We start from the raw sequence: 24,869 nt of genomic DNA, 5'->3' as shown, positions 1-24,869 counted from the left end.
AAGAGATCAAGGTTGTCTTGCTTGACCTCCTATATAACACAAGAGAAAAACCTCCACTTCTAATTCCTGCAACAATCCAATTGATCTGTACTATATATTTCTTTTTTTAGCAATAATTCTACTCTTTGCTTATATCAACCCCTTTCAGAAACATAGCAGTACAGAAGCAGAAGAAACCACCTGAATTATTGAATCCAGCCTACAGCATCACATGCAGTTGTGCAGTGGACAGTAAGTCCAGAAGGTCTGTAAAAGCACCTGCTGTGGGCAGAAGTCAGAAATATGCCTAGCGTCATAAATCCTATTGTATCAAAATCCCAGAGATAAAACCATGAATTGCCCTACCATGAGAGCAAGACTATTCTTCATTGTCATGAGGTACTTGGGAGCATTATGTCCCCAGCAAAGTGCTCATACTCATGTCACATGCCATGCTCCTTTCTTTCTTGTAGTCTCTCCGTAAGCCCCGGAAGCCTGAGCTAGAGACAAAACTTGTTCTGATCCTAGGTCTGGTAATCAGATTAACTCTGGAAGTATGCAAGTTCTTGAGAAGCTACTTATTGCCATTAGAATCATCAGTGTTTCTTGTTTGGTACCAGACACGCCTCCCAGAAATCTCTGATGGTTCAAGATCTCCCTGGAAATATGATGGTGGAGGAATAGGGCACTTGCAGGTATGGGCAGACTGCTAGCACCAACAGCGGAATGTGATCTGACTCAGTTAAGAAAAAAGAAACAGCAGACCCAGTGTTGGTCAATATACCTTCCAGCAACGTCTGTTGTCTTCCCGTTTCAGCAACACCTGACAAACTGAACGCAAGTTGTTCCAGTAGTCCTGCTTGAAAATGTGTGCTTTATTTTTAGTATAAATATGTTAGCTTAAACTTGAGAACAGTGCTGTGTTTCCCTCTCCAAATACCTGAATTTAGAGCCAGCTGAAATCTAAGACTTTGTAAATCACAGTTAAGTAGGAACAGTGATGACTGGGATAAACCTGTGTTGTTTGTTAAATATGTACAGTGAGGAGGGGAAACAACAGCACATTTAAAAAGCTGTAACTGCAATAATAGTCCTGCTGGCTGGGTCATTCCAAGGCAAAAAGAGGTCACAAATGATTTTACTATGTGAACTTCTATTAAATGTGATGTTTGTGAGTTGTGGTTTTTATTTACATTGTTTAATAAGTGTAGAAATGTTTTTCTTCACATTTTTGAGGCTGGAGAAGTAAAAGGTTGTAAAACCCACTGAGAAGATGGGCTTGGTGAGATGGTGGCAAGAGAGAGAAAAGGAAAAGCAGCCAGTTGATTTATGAATTTCCACTGATAGCACTCACTAAACTGTGATGGCCAGAATGGTGATGCAGAAACTCAGTGTGCTGTGACCAGTGGCAAACCTTACATGCATCTTACATGGGTTTCTTTGCTTAAATAGTAGTCAGTTTTCAAGATACAACATGCTGTTAACTGTTGTAGCATCAATTTATGATACACTGGATTAAATAATAGATTTTATCATAATTTCAGCTGATCGTATTTTCTAGGGTAACAGCTTTCCTGAAAAAGTGACAATGCAGCTAACAGTGGGCTCAAAATGTTGATTTTGTTTTTCTTTCATAATTTTATTTGTGTGGCAAGTTTGGGGGTGCTCTTGAAGTGATTTGTATTTTGCCTTAGTCTGGAACTGCTGCACCCTTATCTCTCAAGTGGCTTCAAAGACTTGCTTCATAGCATTGCAGGTATAAAGATGATGTATTTGGACATTGTGTGCTCTGTTTGTCCTGGCTCTTGCCTTCTGGTTCAAGAAAGGCAAGGCAAGCAGCATCTGCGACTTTGCAGCACCGTCAATCTTCCAAAGTATGTCAGCTTCTTCCAGTGAACAAGTACTTAATGGCCCTATTTTCTCCTTTGGTGGGTTTGCTTTGTATGAGGTAACGATCCTTAGGAACAGACCTGTTCCTTTTGTATAATAGATCACAGTAAGAAAAGGATTTGTGTCTTTTCCATGTATCCCTTTGAGTAAGAAATGAGACTTGGTAAATGACAGTGTTGATTTCAGTGACCCTTTTTTGATGACAAATATATGCATGTGTAGTATCTTTGAGCTGGCTATACTAATGCATAGTTTTTTGTTCTTACTTATTTAATTTTTTTTTTTTTTAAAGTTTTACAAGGTGGTCTTGTACACCAAGATATACTAGAGTTGTCTTTCTCTGAAGAATGCAAAGCACCCAGGATTTCTCTCAGCTTTTTCTCATGTATGAAATATACTTACTATTCTAAAGTTCTGTGATGACAGAAATGGTATTTATGTAGTAATGGTCAGGTAACCCTTGCAGGTTTTCAGGAGTGCTGGCATTTCTGATGTTGCTAGTTTATTCCTGGAGAGCAACGCTGTTCAATAGCTCCATGCATACTGCAACTTTTGGTTATAGTTCAGAAAGACAGTCTGTCAGTGTATGTGTGTGGTGGAGTTTTTCCCTTTATTTAAAGTTTTGTCAACACATCTGTTTTAAAGCATTTATTAAATCATCTCAATAAGGATGCAGGTTTTTATATTACAGAATTAAAGTCTCAAGTATTTTGTTGTGGTATATTAGAGCAGAAGTATTTCTGTAATAGATGGCTGGTGTAGCCTTCAGCCCATCAGATAAACAGTCAAAGTCTAAAACATTCTTATTTCAGGATAAATAAATATTTCAAATTAGAATAGTTAGTGTCACTGTGACTAAAAATCCCGATTTTTCTGCTTGACTCTAGGACACTGCAGAATATTTCTGGTATCTGCAGTGTGGAGGTTAGGCAGTGAGTCATGAATGCTCTTCTGTCTTGACTGGTTTCAGGAGAGAGGATAATGCAAACTTGGCATTCCTTGGGTCTGGCTTCTCTCCAGGGTCTTTCATGCAAGACAGAGTGCCAGTAGTCCTAGTAGCTTTTGTGATAAGAAAGCTCTTACTGATTGCATCGGTAACACCCATGCCTTTTTGGGTATAGTAGACCACTAACTGGTGTTAGTGAAGAGTGAAATTTAGTTGCTGTCAGTCTGCTTTTAAAATGTGACCCAGTGGGCTCTGACTGTTCTTGAGTTTTGGATTGCAGCTCTGGTGTTTGACATGGGTGTGCCATCTTAGCTGGATGGGAAATTATTAAGATTCCTTTAACAAATGGAATGATGAATCTTGCATTTGTTTGGGAAGCACACTCAAACATACAAATATAGGAACTTCTATAAAACATCCCACATTGTTCTGATGTTCTAATTTCTGCTTTTATTTCACTTTTCTTTAGAAACATATAAAAATATCAAAAAGGGTGTGTGTGTATATATATATATATATATACACACACACATATATATATATTTTTTTTTTTTTTCCTGGCATGGCAATATACCATTTTCCTTAAGCGCCAGGTAAGTGCTGTTTGGATATTTGCAGATCCACAAAACACTACCCCTGTTATGGTGAAACAACAGTTCAGAGAGACCTAACTCAACATTTTTCCACTCTTAAAATACAATTAGATACAGGTCTGTAGGGAAAATACTGCAAATTGTAGTTAGTATTTGTTTCTGTCCTGTTTGTAAACTATAGAGTGTCACTTTGATTTTACATTTTAATAGCTTCCCATGTTTAGTAATTATATCAACAGAGAGAAATGTAATTGCATTGCAATTTTTGTTTCTCTGAAGATGAGTCCTGGCCTGCTGACTACCTTCCTCTGTCCTTTACTTTCTAGCATGCTGCTTTGAGCTCCTGATTTCATGAAACCCATTCCAACTGGAAGTGGCAGTTGCACTTCACAGTTTCCAGGCACTTGGAAAACAGGGAGACTAGTCTCACTGATGGTCACTAACAGGCATTTTAAATATCACTTATGTTGTCAGCTTGTTCAAGCAGGTCTTTATGATGGCTAAATCTACTGTTAAGGATTACGAATATGTTGTACAACATACACAATTGTTAGATTAAAAAAAGGGTTGAAGTGATGAATAGGTGGAAAATTCCATTTATAACTGACCTTCTTCATGTAAAAGAATAATAGATTTGGTTTAAAAATTGTGAATCATGTTTATCAGGGTGCACTGTGTTCAGAACAACGTAAGGAACTGGAGCTTTATTGCAGTCATTCTTGTCTTGCATTATTTTCAGTTTCAGAACTGTAGAGAGATAGCTAGGTAACTGATTTTATATTGGAGCTTCTTTTTGTGTCAGACTTTTACAAGACCTTAGTTGAGGTGATGTTTTCCTTTTGATTTCTAAGTAAAAATCTTTTCCCAACATTATGTAGCAAAAAGTAAAAGCTGATGGGGTGGGATTAGAACATCCAATGTAGGCAGTCTGGTTTTCACCCCTTCCTTAATTTTATGTAGTAGGGTCATGATCAGAGGCTTTACAGGAAAGAGTAGTAGTTTCAATTTATGCCTATCATCTGGAACAGATAGTGTATTTATAGTTGGAAGATGCTTCAAGGCAAGGGTACCTCAAGACTTTGGTTCTATTCCAATTGACGAATGTACCATTGTTGGAACATTTCATCATAAGTTAGGTGATGAGTCATTTCTGACTCAGGCAAAGAAAAAAAAAAATCTACAAAGAAAGCAGGCTTTGAAATGAGAGTGACAGCCAGGACAGAATAAAAATACAGAATGCTGAAAATCTGGCTATGAAATTCTCTAGCACCTCTATTTTGTATGCTTTTACTTGTCCAGTGGATGAAATCATGAAGAAAACCTTGCTTGAAAAGCTATTTCCAAATAACGGAAGCTACTGTCAACCTAGTAATAGAATAAATGATTTAATTAAATATTATTGAAATAGTTCTTCTTGCATAATCAGCAGTAGTTGACTTAATGAAGTGTAATACATGACAGTTTTTTCTTGTGCTAAATTCTTTGAAATGTTAACTTGTGTATTTCAATCAGGATAATGAGGTGATGATTGCCATGCAAGTATTTAAAGGTGGTGGTAGGGGAAGAGGAAGGCAACAGAAATGTGGTGACAGCCCTTTTGCTTGAATGCATAGAGCATACAAAAGTGAAGTCCTTTTGGTCTTTTTGATGCAGTAGTGGCAGAACAAGGCCTTGTTCCTTGTTTGTTATCCTGTCCAGAGGCTTTATAGAAAAACCTGAACATCAGTTCCACTGTTGAGTCCCTTGTGTTCTAGGTAGTTATGTTCTATGTTCGTTGTTAACTTGGTCTTGCAAGTAGTCACAAGCTATTCACAAACTAGTGCTTTTCCTCTTTGAAAAAGGGATGTACTGAAGTGCCAGCTCTAGTTTTTTTGAAGCCCTTGATCAATAGGAGCAACAGGAGGCAGATTTGGAGAGAGGAAATATGTGTATGTGATGGGCAAACAAATAATTTCATAGAGGGGTTGAGAAAACATGCAAATATTTTACTAAAATGAAGCAATATTGCGCTTCTACATTGTATACTGGCTATTTGGTTTTGCTTAATAAAGTCAAGGGAAATTGCTGAATAATTGCTAGATATACATAGTAAAAAGTTAACTTGGAATATTTTACTTGATGTTTCTCTCACTTGCGCTTTCTTGCGCAACTTCCCCATTTAAATGATAGGCTGGGTTAGTCACTGCATTTGGCTGAACCAAATTTTAAAGACAATGCAAGGGTAGCTTATAATGCATCCTTCTCTTACTGTCTTCTATGCCAAATCATCCTGCTGTTGTGAATATTGCAATCTTAATCTTATTACAGTTGCTGGAAAATGCTTTTATTGTTTGGAATTTTGTCCTCTGTCAAGCTGAAGGCATCATTATCCTATCTTAGAAGGACAAAAAAAAATCATATTCTAAGGAGCAGAGCCCGATTAATTCTAGGAGCTTTTATTTCTGCTTGCTGCTGCTCTATGTTTTATTTGCTTCCCCCTCGATGTGGAAAGGAGCCAGCTGTGTTAGAACTAGTATCTCAAGAACACGATCTGCCATTCACTTTTGCTATGCTGAGGCTGTAAAGGAGGCCTCAGCACAGTGTGGATCCTATGGGAATTGCTGGCTTTGATCATGAATTACCTTTGCTTATGTGTTCACCATCCTTCATGGTACTAGATTCAAAGTTCTGCATATGCTGGAAATTTCACTGACCCAAAATGTTCCTGACCACTGAAAACTTCCCTCAGATCCCTTTTTGTACATCAGTTCATTATTGTCCACATGCTCTTGAATAGTTGCTGCACCTCTCTAAATCCTTGCTGTTCCATTTCTTTGTGCATTAGGTTCTCTCTAAATCTAATGGATGTGATTGAAGAAGCTGACACCATTAGCAGGTAAAATGGATATTGCTGTGGTCTCTGAAACATCTTTAGCCTTTGATATTTTTGGCATGTGGATTAATACAGTGTATGGCAAATATTGTGGTATTGACACTTGGCTACCACAGTTTAAACCCAGTCAGACAACTCGTTCACTCACTCCCCGCCTTCTTTCCCTCCCCCTACTCCCGGAGGGACGTAGAGGAGAATCGAAAAGAATGCAACTCTCACGGGTTGAGATAAGAACAGTTTAGTAACTAAGGTATAACACAAATCACTACTGCTACCACCAATAATAACAATGATAAAGGAAATAACAAGGGAAGAGAATACATCACCTCAGCACCAGCCAACTGATAACTCCCCCCCCCCCCCCCCCCCCAGCCCAACCAAGCACTGACTGATAACCTCCTCCAACCCCCGCAGTCTACCAGCCCTTCCGGCTAACTCCCCGTTACATCCTGGGCATGACGTGCTGTGGTATGGAATACCTCTTTGGTCAGTTTGGGTCAGGTGTCCTGTCTCTGCTTCCTCCCGGCTTCCCCCCTCCCTGGCAGAGCATGAGGCTCACAAAGTCCTTGGCCAAACCAAAACATCGCTATCAGCTCTGTTCCCAGGCCGAAAGTCAAAACACTGCACTGCACCAGCTACCAAGAAGGAGAAAAATGCCTGCTACTGCTGAACCCAGGACACACAGGTTCCTCAGGGTTACCACTGTAGACTGAAATAGCTTGTTTAAGCAAATAAGCACAACATATAATTACTTTGTTAATTAATATAAAAGCTCTTTGGTTTTGTATAGCTTCCTTTTTGGATTCATTATGATGGTTTAGAAAAAATCATTATAAATAATGAGACAGGATTTTTATTTAAACCTCTCTTTGAAAGCATGGTCTGGGAGGCTTGTCCTCTTTTTAAAAACGGGTTTGGGAGCTAGCTTCTGCTGAGCCATTCTCTGGAGGCGTGGGGGCAGAACTCAGCTTAACACCTTGTGCCAAGAACAGCATTTCTAACAGGGCAGCTTTTTATTGTGGAGTGTGAGAAAAACATTTTTTACAGATTATGTTGACAAACGCAATCTGTTAATGGTTTGTTAGTGTAAAGCATAACACTTAAAATGAGACAAAACTAGTTTTAAAAATACCTTTTTAGGCCATGTCAAAGCCTAATATCCAGCTATGATTTCCCAGACACTTGACAAAATCTTTTTTAATTCAGCATTGCCTTGTGGAGATAGCTCTGATGTACACTCTGTTTTTACATCCCTGTGCTGCATCTGGCAGACTGTATTTAGGAATGGTCAATTAGCACTATCACCTCTAATTTATAGATATGGTATATCAGAGAAATACCCATCTGAAATGTGACACAATTATTTAAAAGACCATGACAGACTTAATGGATCTGTCTACAGTTTACATTCCACAAATCTTCTCACTACTGCTTGAAGTAAAACACATTGGGACTGTGCTTATGAAAACCTTTAGATACCAGTTTTGAGTTAGAAAGTTCCTACAGAGGGCTGGCCAGTTAAGAATGAATAATCTCTGAGATGTTTGGAGTCACCAGTCACTTTTATTTTTGGAACATCCTAGTTGAGCAGATTCTTAACCTTTAGTTGGTCATACTTAAAGAGCCTTTTTTTTTCTGGTTGAGGCCTGTGATATATATTAATATAACCGTTGCAATATAAGTAGTAATGCCTGTAGCACAACATATATATATATATATGTATGTTGGTTCAGCTGTCGTATATGTATCCTTTCAGCAGAGACTACCTATATACTGGATGGAAATGAAACAACCAAAGGCCAGGGCATACTCCAGAAAACTAAGGATGGATTTGGAGTGCAATGCTCTTGCGCTATCAGTTGTGAAACTTTATGGGATGATTGTGGCAGAGGTACCAGAAGAAGAACAAGCAGAGGAAACTGGAGGGAGAATAAAAAGTGTTTTGTTGGTAATGAAGATGATGGACTCAAATTATAGATACGTGTGATACAGAGCCTCTTTGTGTACTTGAGAAGATAGCTAGTGGGATTTTATTCAGGCAGTGGAAGTACACATACCAGTGATGTAACTGGTCATTTTGAAAGCTGGTGTGTATCAGCACTGGATAAACACAGGGGAAGGGCATACACAGATTGAAAATGCTTCACATTTTTTGCTAGGAATTTGTGGACTTGAGTGTAATGCTGCTGACTTATATTGTCCTGTTAACACTTCGGACTGTAAAAGCTTCTTATGGATTGCAACCTGTTTGGTGCTTGAGTGCTGCTGAGAGCGCTTGGCACTTTTACAGCCACATCTTTGAGTACCGTTGCACAAACTGACCTGTGTATATAGTGCAGCAACCATTTCATTTACATGACTTGAGAGTAGGTATTCAATGATTATCTTCAGTGCTTTTTCCAGTGCTTAAAAGCTTTATACCTGTGAAATACTTCACAGTGTATCTCTTCATTACAATCCCATCACAAAAGAAACAACCATTCTGTTCTTGAGTGTATTGCCCCTAATCACAGGAATTATTAAGGAAGGCTAAAATACTGCAAAGTCATACTGACTATGTTGAATCTGCACATAGAGCTTGGTTTGCAGATGCTCACTGTTCTTAACGCAGAGGTCTAATTTATGGTTATTTGCTGCTTACTAAATTTAGATTGGATAGTTTTGCTTCCCTGATTTTGAAACAAAGGTGAGATATCTTAGTTGGCTATGGATTTGAAACTCAGTTTTTGTAAATGACTTACTAAGTTAAATTTTAAAGACAAGCTCTTCTGATTTACATCTTGGAAGTGAACTTCTTTTCATTTACATGGCATGTTTGTGGGCCAAGTTCAGAAGGCTACTCATATAGAAAAGTTATGTTGCTAATCTGATTCTTTAGTGTTGACAAAGTATAATTAATAAGAGTTAAAAAGTCCTAATCACCGCTTAGAATTACTGTCCTGTTAAGACAGGGGGATGCATCATATGAACCCTCATTCTAACTTGTCTGATGAAGAAAACACAGGTGCAGCACAGCCATCAGAGGCAGGGAGAACCTAAACAAGTGACCATCCTTACTAATATCTGATACTGATATTTAATCCTGCAGTCTGTTGGGATTTGGAGACTCCACCCTCAGGTGGAGTGAACTGGAAGAGACTTGGGACAGCTCCCTGTTTGGTTTTTGTCCTACTTATGCATAGATGGAGAACAGTCAATATTTTAATTAGATTTCATTGAATTCAAAGAAATTGTTTTGCTATGTTGATTTCTATTTCAACTATGATAAAATAATTTAGTAATGAAAAGGTTGGTAGAAAATTGTGTTATGGGCCAAATATAGCAAAAGGACATATGGGAATTTACACACAGAGCTGAAACAGTGCCAGTACTTGCATCCTATCAGGGAGTGATGATGTCAGCCAGAATGTGGGAGTGGAAGAGTCCCTCTTTTATTCTGTTCAAGGCAGTGTGATTGTCTGAGGAAAGCACTTTCACTAAAATGCTGGTTTCCTTGCGTGGTCTTCTGGATAGTTCCTGTACAGATGAGGAGACCGTAAGTTAATAATTAATCAGTCAAACAAATGAAGAGCAGTAAATAAACAAATATTAAATTTCAGCTTTTAATGTCAATGAAATATTGCAAGATTTTGAAAGTATTTTTAGTGCCTTTTTTTTTTCCCTCTAAGGTGTATATGTAAAAACTTTATCATGAGAAATTAGCCATAATCCTTTCAGTGACAATTTCTATAATTTGTAATGTGTAATTATAACTAACATTCCAGTGCTATGCCCATTTTTTTTTTTTAATAAGAGATTATAGTACTTCCATTGCAACAGTCCAGAAAACCATCTTTTTTTATTACTGTGGTAGCACAAAGAGCACCTCCTGTATGAAGATAGTCTGAGAAAGGTGGGCTTGTTCAGCCTGCAGAAGAGAAGGCTGTGTGGAGACCTCATAGCGGTCTTCCAGTATCTAAAGGGGGACTATAGGGATGCTGGGGAGGGACTGTTCATTAGGGACTGTAGTGACAGGAAAAGGGGTTATGGGTTAAAACTTAAACAGGGGAAGTTTAGATTGGATGTAAGGAAGAAGTTTTTTACTGTGAGGGTGGTGAGGCACTGGAAAGGGTTGCCCAGGGAGGTTGTGAATGCTCCATCCCTGGCAGTGTTCAAGACCAGGTTGGAGGAAGCCTTGGGTGGTGTGGTTTAGTGTGAGGTGTCCCTGCCCACGGCAGGGGTGTTGGAACTAGATGATCTTAAGGTCCTTTCCAACCCTAACTATTCTATGATTCTAACAATTAAAACTCACTTTTGTTTTCTTTTTCAAGCTTGTTACTGCACTGTTGATCTTTCCATGTGCTGAAGTGGCAACAGATTTAGGCATGCACTGTAGTTTAGTTACTCTTGGTCAGTCTTGTGTTACCTCACATGCATGAAAGATTACATTTTCTGAGTTAGTAACAAAACTCATGTAGTTCACTGGCATATTGTGTGGCTTTTTAGACCTGCCCATGCATATGATATAACATTAACTGTCTTCTAAAACAGGAAATACAGAAGATGCTGAACAGTCAAGGCTTGCTGATGTTTCATAGACGTTCATAAGCACCAGAGGGCAAGATGTTATTTTAGATGACCTAATGTTTTTGATTATTATCAAGTCTAAATTAATCCTTAACTGATGTTACTTTTAACTGAATGTGTTGGAGAAAGAAATTGTGCATTTCCTTTATGCATTAAGCAAGGTCACTATTCATGAAAAGCCATCACTTGATGTTTATGAATCATAGAATCAACTAGGTTGGAGAAGACCTCCAAGATCATTGAGTCGAACCATAACCCCAGGACTGCCAAGCCCACCACTAAACCATGTCAATAAGGGCAAACTGGTCTCCCCTCATGGCTGCCCCTCCACTCACAGTTCCCCCTCATCTACCCCCCACAGTGTCCTACTCTGTATTAGCTGCCACCCCTGCTGCTCACAGCTACCCCTCATCTCCCCTCAAGGTCACCCCTCATGGCCCACAGCTGCCGCTGCTCTCCCCTCATGATCTCCCCTCAATCTTCATGGCCATCCCTCCTCTCTCCTCACAACTGCCCCCACGAGTGCCTCTCACGAGCTCCCCTCTTGACTGCTACTCACATGTGCCCCTCACGAGCTCCCCTTATGAATTCCCCTCATGACTGTCCCGCACAAACTCCCCTCACACCTGCCTCTCACAAGTGCCCCTCATGAGATCCCCTCATGACTGCTCCTCACAACCGCCCCTCACCAGCTACCTTCACACCTGCTCCTCATGAGCACCCCTCACGAACCCCCTTAATGACTGCCCCTCACAAACTCCACTCACAAGTTCCCCTCATGACTCCCCATCATAACTGCACCTCACGAGCCTTCATGCCTGCCCCTTATGGGCTCCCCTCATGACTGCCCCTCACGAGCACCCCTCATGATTGCCCCACACGAGTACCCTTCATGACTGCCCCTTATGAGCTCCCCTCACACCTGACCCTCACGAGCTCCCGTCATCACTGCCCCTCACAAGCCCCCTTCACGCCTGCCCCTCACAAGCACCCCTCATGACTGCCCCTCACGAGCACCCTTCATGACTGCCCCTCACAATCCCCCCCTCACGCCTGGCCCTCACGAGCTCCCCTCACACCTGCCCCTCACAAGCAACTCTCATGATTGCCCCTCACGAGCTCCCTTAAGGACTGCCCCTCACAACTCCCCTCATGACTGCCCCTCTTGACTGCCCCTCACACCTCATGGCCACCACTCCTTTCCCCTCATGATCTTCCTTATCCAGTAGTCAAAACATTACTTACCTATGTAGAATGAAAGACTGAGTGGCCCACAGTTAAGCCATTCCACTTGATGCCTACTCATCCAAGCTGATGATTCATCCTGTCCAACTGACCAGCAACGAAATGGTCAAGACTGCGGAAGAGCCCTCTTTCAGCTGTATTTGTTAACGTCATCAGTTTTCAGCACTAGAGTAGCAATTCTGTCGACTGCAGGATTTGCATCCATCTGGTAATCTGTGCTGTCACCATAGCACAGGCCAGATCCTGGATTCGCCTTTTAACTGTTCTTTTCAGTTGTGCCGTTTGCAATTTGCTTTGACATTAACGGATATTGGACAGCAAAATGCTTAAGTGTTGCTTTCACAACTGAACCTCATGTTTGGCTGCTCATACTTGGCTAGCATCTAAGCAACTTGGGGCACTTATGCTTGCTCGGGAAAAGAAGGAGACAGGTTTCCCCCCCTTATAATAGCCGTTTGCCTTTTCTTCCATCTTACTTTAAAATAAACTTCCATTTTTCACCTTCCACATTCTGTGACACGTGGCAAAGCTTGCTGTGGGTGTTGTATTTAGTCTACCTATTACTCTAAGAAAGTGCCTGTCTAATGATGTTTACTTTACAAATGTAAAATGTGAAACTACAGCATTCACAGAAGAGCAATAGATCATTATATATGATGTAATGTATATCATATATTGAGATATATATTGCCTATTATTTAAATGTATAAATTTATATATATAAATAAATAATAAATATTACCATATTATTTATATGTATATGTGTACCTATTCTAAAAGAGTCTTAAATTCACCTTAAATAATCAGAGAGCTTTTAACTTTTTTTTTGCCTTGTTCTCATGAATGTATTTATGATGAAAAATACTTAAGCACCTTGTAAATATAGCATGATTTGGAAATTTTGATTTTGTGTATAATCCATTGAGTTTTTGAAATTATAATGTTTCCTTAAAAAAAGGAAGGATTTTATTTTTTTTTTATTGGGTTAATAGACTGCTAAATCAAAGTTTCAGACTTCACTGTGTAAGTGCTGATGTTGCTGCTGGCATACCTTGAACCCTTCATTACAAATTGTTTTGTAAAGAAAGTTACAGATAGTTTGTGATAAAATGAGAGGGTACCACAGGCATTGTTTAAATAAGACCTCTTTTGCTTGTTGTGCCATTCAGGTTTTGTACAGATCAAGCTGAAGAAAAACTTTCTCGTATCTCAGCCCTAGAGAGAGAAAGGCCTATATATTGCCAAGTGGCAGGTGCAGATGTTCAGATCTTTCAATTCTAATTGTAGGTTCTCTTCTTTTATTTTTTTCTTATAACTGGAATTTGCAACCAGTTATATGGGCTTCTCCCATAAAGTCCAGTTTTTTGCAAATACGGAATATGTTTTAAATAGTTCTTAAATAATTTGTTGCTGTGAGCTGGCCGCCTAGGCTGTGCTGTATAACAAAGTGGGGCACATATAGAACTTGGGTGACAGAAGGGAAGATGTATTCAAAGGATCATGATTGTGTGCTGTTTATGAAAGGAGCATGAACAAAGGAAGGGGAAAAGGGGAATTGGCAGAGTCATGAAATATAATGGAGCAACTTGGTCTGTAGGGAGGTAGCGTGAACTTTGTGCTTGCAGGGTGAGGGAGAGGAGGAATGAAAAATGTAACAGTGGGGGCAGAGAGGTTTAGCTTCGACAGGGATAGCTCTGCAGGGGACAGAGTAATTGTGGGAAGCTGAGGTGATGCAAGATCACAAACAGTAGGGAAAGATGAATTTGTAGTAAAAATTTAAGATACAGTGGCATGTTAGGGATTTGTGTTTCTGTTGCTCTGTTATCCCTACTAGTCTTCTCAGGTGGTTATCACAGGTTATTCATAGGCACTTGGAGGATGGAGATATTATTAAGGATCAAATAGCTAGCAAGCACCTAGTGAGTTTGGTAGGTGTGAATGTTGTTTACTAGCACAGTACAGTCCTCCTCTGGCCTGTGTAAAATTAACACATTTTTCAGTTGATTGAGCTCGATACATCCTATTTCCAGATTGCATAGCTCCATCTGAATCTCTCAGTCTTACTCTTTGCTGGAATACATTGTGTACACGTGGTTTATTGTGTGTCAAGTAGAGAAAACTAATCTCATGTCTTGCAAGTGGTGCTAATCACACAATAATGATCATCACTCATTAAAGTGTTAAAAGGCTAGTCACTTCTAGATGAAACAGGATTCTCAGTTGGGTGTTACTAACCTTGATATTTTCTATAAGACACCAAAAGATACTAAACGTAAGTGTCCTGCCCCTAATTATGGGGAAGTGTAAACAGAATTTCTGTATATTATGTTCAAAGAGAATAGCAGTGTTTCATGTTAGGAAGGGAAGGGTGGTTGTTTCTCAGCGCACAAAGAAATCGTGGAGAGTGCTGCTTGCCAGCTGGCATGTTTACTGAATTGCTAAGTTACAGATATACAACTGTTAATTGTGACCAAAGACTTTTGTACTTTTTTTTTTAAATATATATATAATTTGATCTCTCATTCATCCCTCAGGTTTTTCATTTTAATTTGTGAATCTGACATAGCCTTGGAAGGAGCATATCTTTTGGGAACTAGTGCCATGCAAAGCTTACACCAGTTTTGCATAAACCCAGTGGAAGAATGCAGTGTGGGTTATATAAGCCACTGAAATTCACCTGCTACTGGAATAATTAATTGCTCAAGCATACCTCTACCACTATACCATTGAAGCACGTCATATCTCCTACTGTGTGCAATGTGATTAAGCAGCATGCTGGAGTCTAGAAGTATAAACAAGTGCATTGCTGAGGGAACTAGGGAAGATACCTTATGATTCTGTTGCAGCAGCCTTTTACCCCTCTTCTTTATTACCTAAATACAGACCTTTCTGTGCATCTGACTAGAAAATATTTGACAGTTATGTAATTATTCAAATTCTTCCCTAAACTTTATCAAACTTACAAAAATCTTTAAGAAAGCTGTGAAAACTGACATTAGATGCCTAAAGTCTTGAATGAATGCTAAATGCAGTTATTTGTGCCCCAGCAAATTTTGCATTAGAAGAATGCTCTTCCATGTGGTAGGTAAAGGTTTAACAAGGGCACTTGACTAAGATTTAAGTTTAGATGCATTTAAAAGAGAAATAGCATGCACAGTCTTAATCACAGAATCATAGAATCAGGTAGTTTGAAAAAGACCATTAGGATCATCGAGTCCAACCATTACCCCAGGCCTTCCAAGTCCACCACTAAACCATATCACTGCGGGCCTCATCTACATGGTGGAAAATTAATTTTTGCAAGAACTTTCTAGAATTTGTGGTCACTTCACACCGCTGGATGCTTTGCATTGGTGTTGGATGATTTACATGATTTATTTCAAACAGGAGCTAAGCTGGAAAATTCCCTTGGTCCTTTCTATGTTAGATGATCACAGTGATCTCTTCTGGTTTAATCTGTTTATGTATAAAAATCAATACATATTAGGAGTTGTTTTCTGTCTGTAATATGTTTTGGAAATCAATGATGGATGGAGAACATATGGCTTTTCAATGATGAGAATATTCTAGGACTACTCTGGTATTTTTTCTCTGCAAAGTGCTTGAAGGCATTTCTGTTCTTGTATTAGATCATGTTTTGTGCACAAGCAGAGGAAATTTAATGTAGTGTAATTTCAGCTGAAATGATTTGTAGTTTTAGAAACTGAGAGTTCTTTCTATGGCAAATGAATGTTACTTTTGAGTGTTTTTGCACTGTGTTTTTTTTGTCAATGCAGCTGAATGTTGATTCATTAGTATTTCAAAAATAGGAAGAACCAAGAGTATCCGTGTGCAGGACTTAGTGTTTAGTGTGATGTTAGAAAATAGTATGCATTGCCCTCATGGAATTGAGTCTAGAGGTAACCAGGTGTGCATTAAGAGAGAAGAGATTTTTTTTTTTTTTTTGGCCGTTTTGTTTTTGTCACTGATTTCCTCTGTTAGGAAACTACTTTTGAGAAACTCTCCCATTCTTGTGCTCAATTTTATTCCTGTCAATGTATCTCAGAATTTGAAGGAATTTCAAAAGTGATTATTCCATCTCATGGTCTTTTCAGCTATGCCTTTGATTCCTAATGTTCTTATGAAGTGCTCAAGACATTTTTGGTACTACCAGTACCATTACTACCAGTAATAGTCTATTTTTCTTTTCTATCTTTCTAATGAATCCATCACTTAGTGATGTGTGAAGAAATTTGGGTAGTAATGAGAAAAAAATAATGACTATATGATGTGCTCCTGTTCTTCCATGGAAACTTATGTATTAAACATATATGTCAGATTCATTTAGAGCAGTAAGAAAAACCAGATATTAGCAGTGATCAGAATATATATTTCTCTAGACTGGAAGAACATTGAAAGTTGTTCCATACAAAAGATAAGACTTAATAGATGTCTAGTGATGTATGAAGATAAAATTGGAGAACCTTAAGAGGAGAGATTAATGGGGTGCATTGAAGATCACGATTAGGAAAAAAGAATTTTAACTTTTCCCTCTTTTTTCTGGGTTGATTTGTTGGTTTTTTTTTTGGTTGGTTGGTTTCTATTGTGGGAAGGGAGAGGCTTCATAATGATCTAGCCTGAGCTGTTACCGTAAAATAGGCTATTAGACTGGAGTGAATAGATTCCTGCTTCCAAGTCATCAGTGATGTCTGAGCTTTTGAATATGTATGAAAAAAATAAAAATTCCAGTCTTAATTTGAAAATGTCTTCTCGTGCCCCTACAAACACGCACTGTGATCCCGGGTAATAATGCACTGTAAGTATATTTTATCAGTGTTCAATTATCAGTGCCTTATTTCTAACCTGCATATATTTATTTTTTCTTTTTGTCCTGTTAGATTTTGTTACACCTTTGAGAAGAATTCTAATAATAAATTCCTTCCTCCCCCCCCCCCATGTAGCGGGCAATAGGTTGTCATTCAGTGACAATCTTCTCTTTGACAAACTAAATAGATTGACCTCTATAAATCTTTTATTAGTAGTGATGTTTTTTAGTCTTGTTGTCATGCTCATGGTTCTCTCTTGAACCCATTTGTGAATGTCTTTGAAATGTTGGCAGCAGAACTGGACACAGTGATTTAATAGCAGTCACAGAGGTAATACAGCCTCCCTATTCCTTCTTGATATTTCCCAGATTATATATAAGCCATTAACTATATTATCCTGTGCAGCTTTGATCCACTATGACACTTACTGTTTGTCAAGCTAATTGCTTCCAAGAATAAAATTCCATCCTGTTTTTTGTTCCTGGATGTAACTATCTATTTAGCACCCCAAAAATAGGACCAGCGGAAGCTCTGATTAATTCATCAGTTTTGTCTCCCCCTCCCCTCTCCGTGTACCTGAGCAAAATCCATCGCATGCACTCTTGTATTTGTACCCATAAATACATTGTATTTATATTAAAACAGCACTGATCTATTTATTTATTTATTTTTTTTTTGATGGGACCCTCCCTACAAACATTTGATGATAATGTCTCTCAGAATTCAAAATCAATAAACCAGGCAGTTTGAAACATGTAGCAAAATATAATGTTTTTGTGGTAGTGGAAGTGGAATATGCAGAGAAACAAGACATGCCTTAATAAAAGAAGGGTGATAAAAAACAGCCAGACATGGATTTCAAGGGCCGCAAGAGTCTTCTAGGCTTCTGTGCTCTGGAAGATTAGTACCATTTTTCTGAAAATATTTTGTAGTCCTTTTATAAGGGAAATTATTTTCTTTCCTTAAAATCACTGCCCAGTGGAGACTAATTAAGAAGCAATCTAAAAGTCTTTAGGCTTTTCCTTTGTCCAAGTTGGAAATAAGGAGGGGGAAAAAAAAAAAAGAAGCTTTTTTTTTTTTTTAAGAGCTTGTTGAATATTGTGAGGGGTTTTCCCACAAAAAAGAACAAAGCAGGATACATAAAAATATTTTTATTCTTTAAAGCATTTTCAATCTTCTTATGGCTTTTTTTTTTTCTCAAGAGTTAAAAAATATGATTTAAAAAAAAATTGTAGATGGAAACAAAGATCCCCAGCAATGTTTTCAGCTTTAAAAAGGGGTGAAGGGATGGAATAATATTTATTGTTTTTTTTTTTTTAATTATTTATTTTTTTAAAGGTGTACTAGAATTATGTTAGTCTAGAAAGGATGATAAATAATGCTAATGTTATTTTTTCCTGCTTAATTTTTAACTGGTATATATTGCGTATTTCTTTTTACATATTTGTAAATACGTATACATGCTTAACCTTCTGCTCACAGCAGTCTGTTAGAAATGCATACAACACAGGTTAGTATGCAGCTTTTGTAGTATGCAAAAAATTTCCATGCCATGCAAATCAATAGTATTTGTTACTGTGGTAGCCTGAGGAGCACAGAACAACAAAGACATCCTAATGAAAATCCTAGGGTAGCTTCAGCTATTGAAACAATCCTCAGAGACTGCAAATGAGTTGAGGGTTTATTTTGAAATTATCATCTAAACTGGAGGTTTGGACATACTGGGACTCCCCTAATTATCATGTATGCTTTGGGGCTTCTGGAAGGGTGGAAAGCTCTGCCTAATCATGTAGGCAAGCAGAAAATAGGAAAGGCAGATGTTGTACTGAGCTCTTCTTGTCTGAATGTGATTAACTGTTCTTTGACCTCATTCATCTATTTGATGAAGTCTGTCACAACTGTGTATTTTAAGGAGATATCTGCCACACAAGTGATTTTTTAAATATTATTTTTACTTTTTATATTATTGATACATTCTTGGACTAGCCACTCAGAAAAGCACCTTAGTGTTAAAGAAATAATACAATGTGTAAAGTGTTGGGGACATTATGTTCTGTTAAGGACTACATGAAAATTAGAGTGTCTCAGTGATATTTGCTGACACAGCAGTTTCCTGTGGAATATACTGCTAAAGTTACAGAAACTATGTACGGAAGTAGATCTTCATAAAAACAAAAAGCCCGTAAGATCCCCTATTCTATTCCTCATCTGTCCCCCCGTCCCCCCGTCCCCCCCCCCCGAAAAAAAACAAACCAAACCAATACACCAACAAACAACTGTGAAAGCAAAGCTTAAGGACTTTAGAATAACGCTGCATTTAATAAAGTTAGTTGCTGTTTTGGAAAATGACATTTTCATTTCTTTGATAATTCTTCCAGCAAACGCTTGTTATGGGAGGTTGTCAAATGTAGGGCTGTGATACATGACCTATATGAAATATGTTGGTTTTTTTTTCCCGTTACTTTTGCAGTATTGTTGAATATCAGTCAAGAAGTGGGAGCCTAATTAAGAATAGTGATGCAGGTTTAGACTTTGCTTTCATTGACATAAACATTGTGTCTTAGCCAATTAATTATCTAATCTTTAAAGAATTTACTGGAAAATGCATGTGTAAAATGAATAAGTACTGCTTTTGTCTACCATAATATGAAATAAGACATAAAATAGCAAGGCATTAGGATTTCTTTATCAGTTGAGATTAATGGTTTCATTGCTGCAATGTACATCTAGTCATACGCATCTAGCAAAATTAGCAAATAAAGTAATCAGTGAGGTGGAGGAGCTGAGTGCCCACACCTGACCAGGCATTAAGCCTTGTAAGCGAACACTATGTCTCAGCGTTTTGCTGAAGCCCAGCAACAGAGTGGTTGTAGGAGGGAGGCTGAACGCATGCCCTGATCCCCCTGCAGCAGAGGCTGGTGGTTGACTCCATGATCTTGGGTGGGTCATCATCACTGCTGCATCTGGTCAGCGCAATTTGCACAATCATAGAATCATTTAGGTTGGAAAAGACCTTTAAGATCAAGTCCCACCATTGACACTGCCAAATCCATCACAAAGCCACATCCCTAAGTGCTACATCTATGTGCCTTTAAATACCTCCAGAGAGGTATTTAAAGTGCTCAACCACTTCCCTGGGCAGCCTCTTTCAATGCTTGATAAACCTTTCAGTGAAGAAATCTTCCTAATATCCCATCTAAACTTCCCCTGGCACAACTCCAGGCTGTTTTCTCTCATCCTATTGCTTGTTACTTGGGAGACAGACCTTCTTTCAGGCAGTTGTAGGGAGCAACAAGATCGCTCCTCAGTCTCCTCCAGGCTAAACAGCCTCAGTTCCCCCAGCCACTCCTCATAGGACTTGTTCTATAGACTCTTTGCCAGCTGTGTTGCCCTTTTCTGGACCCACTCCAGCACCTCAGTATCTCTGTTGTAGTGAGGGGCCCAGAACTGAACACAGGATTCCAGGTGCTGAATATAGCAGGATTATTAGTTCTGTGGCCCTGCTGGTCACATTGTTTCTGATACAAGCCAGGATGCTGTTGGTCTTCTTGTCTGCCTGGGCACACTGCTGGTTCGTACTCAGCTGGCTGTTGACCAACCCCAGGTCCTTTTCTGACAGGCAGCTTTCCAACCACTCTTCCCCAAGCCTGTAGTATTGCATGGTGTTTAAAGGTCTTTTCCAACCCAGATTATTCTATAAACATGGAAATTGCAAATTACTCTGGCCAAGTGCAGCAGTTTGGTCTGTATCAGAGCTCCTCTTCAGGCTTAATGCTGAACTTGACATTTCCTACCTACAGCCAGGTTTAAATCCTCCTGAATGCAGGATAAAGAGTGTATTATGGCAGTATTTAGACAGTGTACGAATTGCTGTATGTAGTATCAGATTGAGAATTTGTATATGCCAATGTGGTTGTGAATGCCTGCAATTAGACATGTACATTTGTGATCCAAACACTGAATATGCAGCTTTTAAAATATTTCAAAGGAGCAGTGGTAACAGTCATATCAATTCTATTCTCTTCCAGCATTTACCAGTGCTAGTAAGATTCCCTGGTTTTCCTGTAGCACCTCATTTATTCTTACTTATAAATATTGGACCTGAAAATCTTCACTGGTCCCCTTAGATCAACATTATTGTTTTGATATCTATCTAGGATTTAAAATTTACTGGTCAGAGGTCTGGGACATGTGATTTTTGATGACTATTCTAAATATTAGCCTTGAAAGTTATTACTAGAGCAATTGTGCTATTAAAACTGTGCTAGAAAAGTGTTGAAAATGGATTTTTCTGGTGAGAATTACTGATTTTGAATCAAAAGATAAAAGATTGCTCAATTTTTTTTCTCTATTGTGAACATGTGAAATGTAATCGATAATTTTCCTGAATCCGGAGTTGACCCTTTATTATTTCTGACAGAACCTGCAAATATATCTTAAAATGAATTGATTAAAGCCTTTTCCTAACAAATTGATGTTTTGGTAAAATGAGGTGACTTGATTCTGCAATAGTGTCTGTAAAAGGATTGGTTCACTTGTTTATTAAAAAAAAAAAGACAAATTGCTTATTTCATGTAAGTGGTCTATTAAATCACCACAGTATTGCTGCTGCACTGAGATTTTTATTTCCATTATATTCTTGTGTTTGCAATATTCATGTACTGTAACAAACTCATGGTTATGATTTTCCTCCATGGAAGGTCAGCAGTAAAAGGGGAACAGGCAGTTATATGTTCCTCGTGATATGAGAACAAAGATTAGCCTCCACTCACTGCTCAAATATTGAATGGCTGTGTTACAGAGCTGCAGAGCATCACAGAAAACCTTTTCCCTCCTAAATGAAAAACAGCCCCATATTGATAGATCACTGTGAAGATGTTTTGCTTGAAGTAATGCCAGTGACAGTCACATATTTTTGGTTCATTTATGTCTAGAGACTCAGTTCTGCACCCTAAATTGTCTTCTCAAATTACTCCAGTCCTGCACAAGTTATTATACAGTCTATAAAGCGTTCTGAGCATTCTTGCAGAAAAGAGTCAATCAGTGAGAAACAACATAATGTTTATCACAGAATTCTGTTTTTTGAATCCAGACTTCATTTCGAATTACCCATTGAGAACTTCCATTTATCTGTTATATGACATGCAGGTTTATTTATAAGTCTGGACTTACGCAAGTCATATTTGTAGGTTTTCGTCATTTCTACTAATAGCTTTTTTACAAACCACACTGTAGCTGCCGCAGTTGGCCAGGCTTGGTGGAACATCTTCAGATTTTGGGAGAGGACAGATATTCCCTAAACAGTGTCAGTGGACTTGCCGTATGGGGAGGCTCATAAAGTGGGGTAGCTGCAATAGCCATACCTCTGATATTGCTAATATTATTTTCCAGATGCTGCTTCTCTCCTGTGTCACCCATTTATTTTATGCAGTTTATACATCCTGTGTTTCCCAAGGCTTTGTGCTCTTTGCTCCCTGGTGTATTGTCTCATTTAATTATGTGTGTATCTCACTTGGACATTTTAAACCTTCTACCTTTTTTATTCTTTTCAATAAAAATAGTCTTTCTCCATTCCATTCCTTTCCCTTCTTTCTTTCCCTTTTTTTTTTTTTTTTTTTATTCTAGCTGGTAACACAAACCCCCTAAATTTTGAAATTTTTAAAAATTACTATCTGTGCAATGAATTACTATCTGTGCAATTACTATGTGTGAATTATTTTTTATATGGACATTCAGTGTCTTCTTCTTGTGGTTTAAGCGCGGCTGGTAACTCAGCACCACACAGCTGTTCACTCAGCCTTTCCCTTCCCTTCCGTACTTCCCCCACTTCTCTGGGCAGGATGGGGAGGAGAATCAAAAGAATGTAAACCCTGTGGGTTGAGATAAGAACAGTCCAATAACTAAAGTATAAAACTACTACTACTAAGGGAAATAACAAGGGGAGAGAATATAAAACTAGAAGGGGAATGGAACAAAAAAACAACCAACAAGCACAAGTGATGCACAATAATATTGCTCACCACCCACTGACAGATACCAAGCCTGACCCAAGCAGTGGTCTCAGCCTTCCAGGTGGCTACCCCCCGTTTATATACCCTGCATGACATACTGTGGTATGGCATACCCCTTTGGCTACTTTGGGTCGGGTGTCCTGTCTCTGCTTCCTCGCAGTTTCTTGTGCCCCTCCTCACTGGCAGAACATGAGAGACTGAAAAGTCCTTGATCAGGGTAAGTGCTACTTAACTAAAACATTGGTGTGTTATCAACATTGTTCCCAGACTAAAGCCAAAACATAGCACTGCACCAGCTATTAGGAAGGAGAAAAATAACTGTTACAGCTGAACCGAGGACACTTCAGTATTTTTATGCTATTGAAAAGTCCAGTCCACAGAATTCCCGGGGAATACTTTTAAGAGATGCTGAATCAAATGTATTATTGTAACCTGGGATAGAAGGTGATGAAAAATCAGTAAGTAAAAGTAGCTGTCAGTGCTTTTTTGTCTTTCAAAACTAGTCAGTGTGGCATCAATATAAAAAATAATCATGTTATGTCTTGGTACTGGGTTGATTGGTCATTTATTTTGATGCATCTTAAATAATTTTTTTTCATATGGTAGAAACCATCATTTTTTTCCAGTGAATCCCCTTGTGGATTGAAAGAAAATGAAGAATGGCTTTGTTTTTAAGACCTATCTAATACTTGATTTGAGAAACTGGGGGAAAAAACCCAAACCACAACGCTAACAAACTGAGAATAAAAGAGGGAAAAATAATTGTGCAGTAAAATATGTTAAACTCTGAGACTGAAACAGTGAAAGAATGGGGGCTGGGGAGTCCCTAGGTTTCCACCTCTCTCTCTTATTTTTTCTTATTATAAAATAAGAAATCAATACCAGATATTTAATAAAGAATAAACGATTTCTTACCTACTCAGTGAAGAATCTTTGGTGTATTTCTTAAGTAATTTCATATTTAGTTTCTGTACAGTAATTTTGTATTCCTTTATGAAATGGATTAGATACAGATATTTTGAGATGTTTTGCCTCATCTGGAGTATGTTACAATCATGGCACATGTTTTTTTCCTTATGCATCAGGGACCTTGCTGCATGGTCTGCTTGCAGGACTTGCTCTTTCCTTGAATTTGGGCAGAACTTTTTACCTTTCTATATGCGTTACATAAAAAATAAATAAAGAACTTAGAAGAGAATGTACTGAAGACCAAGTAAATAATTTTTATGATTACTGAATTACAAGTCATGTTTTAAATCCAAAATAGTTGAGATACCAGTGAAAAAAGTTGACCAGCCACCCCAAACCCAACATCATCGTTTTTGAGTTTGTTTTTTTAGATTTTGTATTATTTTCTAGAAATATTCTACTATGGTATGTGGCTTGCTTCTCTTCCCATTGAAGTCAGTAGCAAAATTGCCAGTGACTGATGGAAAAAGTCTGTGAAAAGTCTCAAAAGCACTGGTTTTGTTTTGGTAAATTGAATTTGTTGGCCAAAAAATTAGATTTGTTATTGTTTACTTACAAGAGACTGGTGGCTCTTCACATCAATTTGTCTGAATTTATTCCTTATAACATGGTCTAAAAAAGATGTATTACCTAAATTTTAAGCGAAAATTGGAAGATAAGCTCTTAGCAATACAGAGAAACAGAATCCAAATTCAGTGTGCAAGAACAATAAGCTCAATGCTAGCTCTTGCTAGTTTGCATTAGTACTTTTTATTGTGCTGATAGTGCTTGTTTTTACAAATATCCCACTTGCCTGGTTTTGACTTTTAACCCTGAACTGTTTCTTTATCAGAAATTTCTATGTATAAGTAATAGCAATTTTGCATTGAATTTATTGTTGCTGTTAAATAGAGCAAGGAAAAATGTTTGCTTCTTGTAGTATGGGGGGGGGGGGCAGTTTAATTTTATGTATCCTTTTTGGAAGACTGCTATTGATAAATTTTGAGCAAGTTG

At 38.3% G+C, this 24,869-nt stretch overlaps 1 protein-coding gene across 6 annotated transcripts in view; it reads left to right on the top strand.

Moving 5' to 3' along the window:
* The first annotated feature begins 5,862 nt into the window (after positions 1–5,862).
* The window catches only part of OSBPL6 (oxysterol binding protein like 6), a 75,268-nt gene continuing 56,261 nt past the window's right edge, over positions 5,863–24,869 (top strand). For 2 of the 6 annotated variants that reach the window (XM_062640732.1, XM_062640729.1), the window contains exon 1: positions 5,863–6,283. The gene's annotated coding sequence lies outside the window, so the exon portion shown is untranslated. The remainder of the gene's footprint in view (positions 6,284–24,869) is intronic. The other 4 variants (XM_062640734.1, XM_062640730.1, XM_062640731.1 and 1 more) reach the window with 3 other exon arrangements.

Source organism: Pezoporus occidentalis, unplaced genomic scaffold (assembly GCF_034315485.1).
Source record: "Pezoporus occidentalis ecotype Australia unplaced genomic scaffold, CSIRO_AGI_Poc_V1 ctg66, whole genome shotgun sequence".
Classification (NCBI taxonomy): domain Eukaryota; kingdom Metazoa; phylum Chordata; class Aves; order Psittaciformes; family Psittacidae; genus Pezoporus; species Pezoporus occidentalis.
Note: the sequence above shows the minus strand (reverse complement) of the source record. Positions and strands in the feature narration are given on the sequence as shown.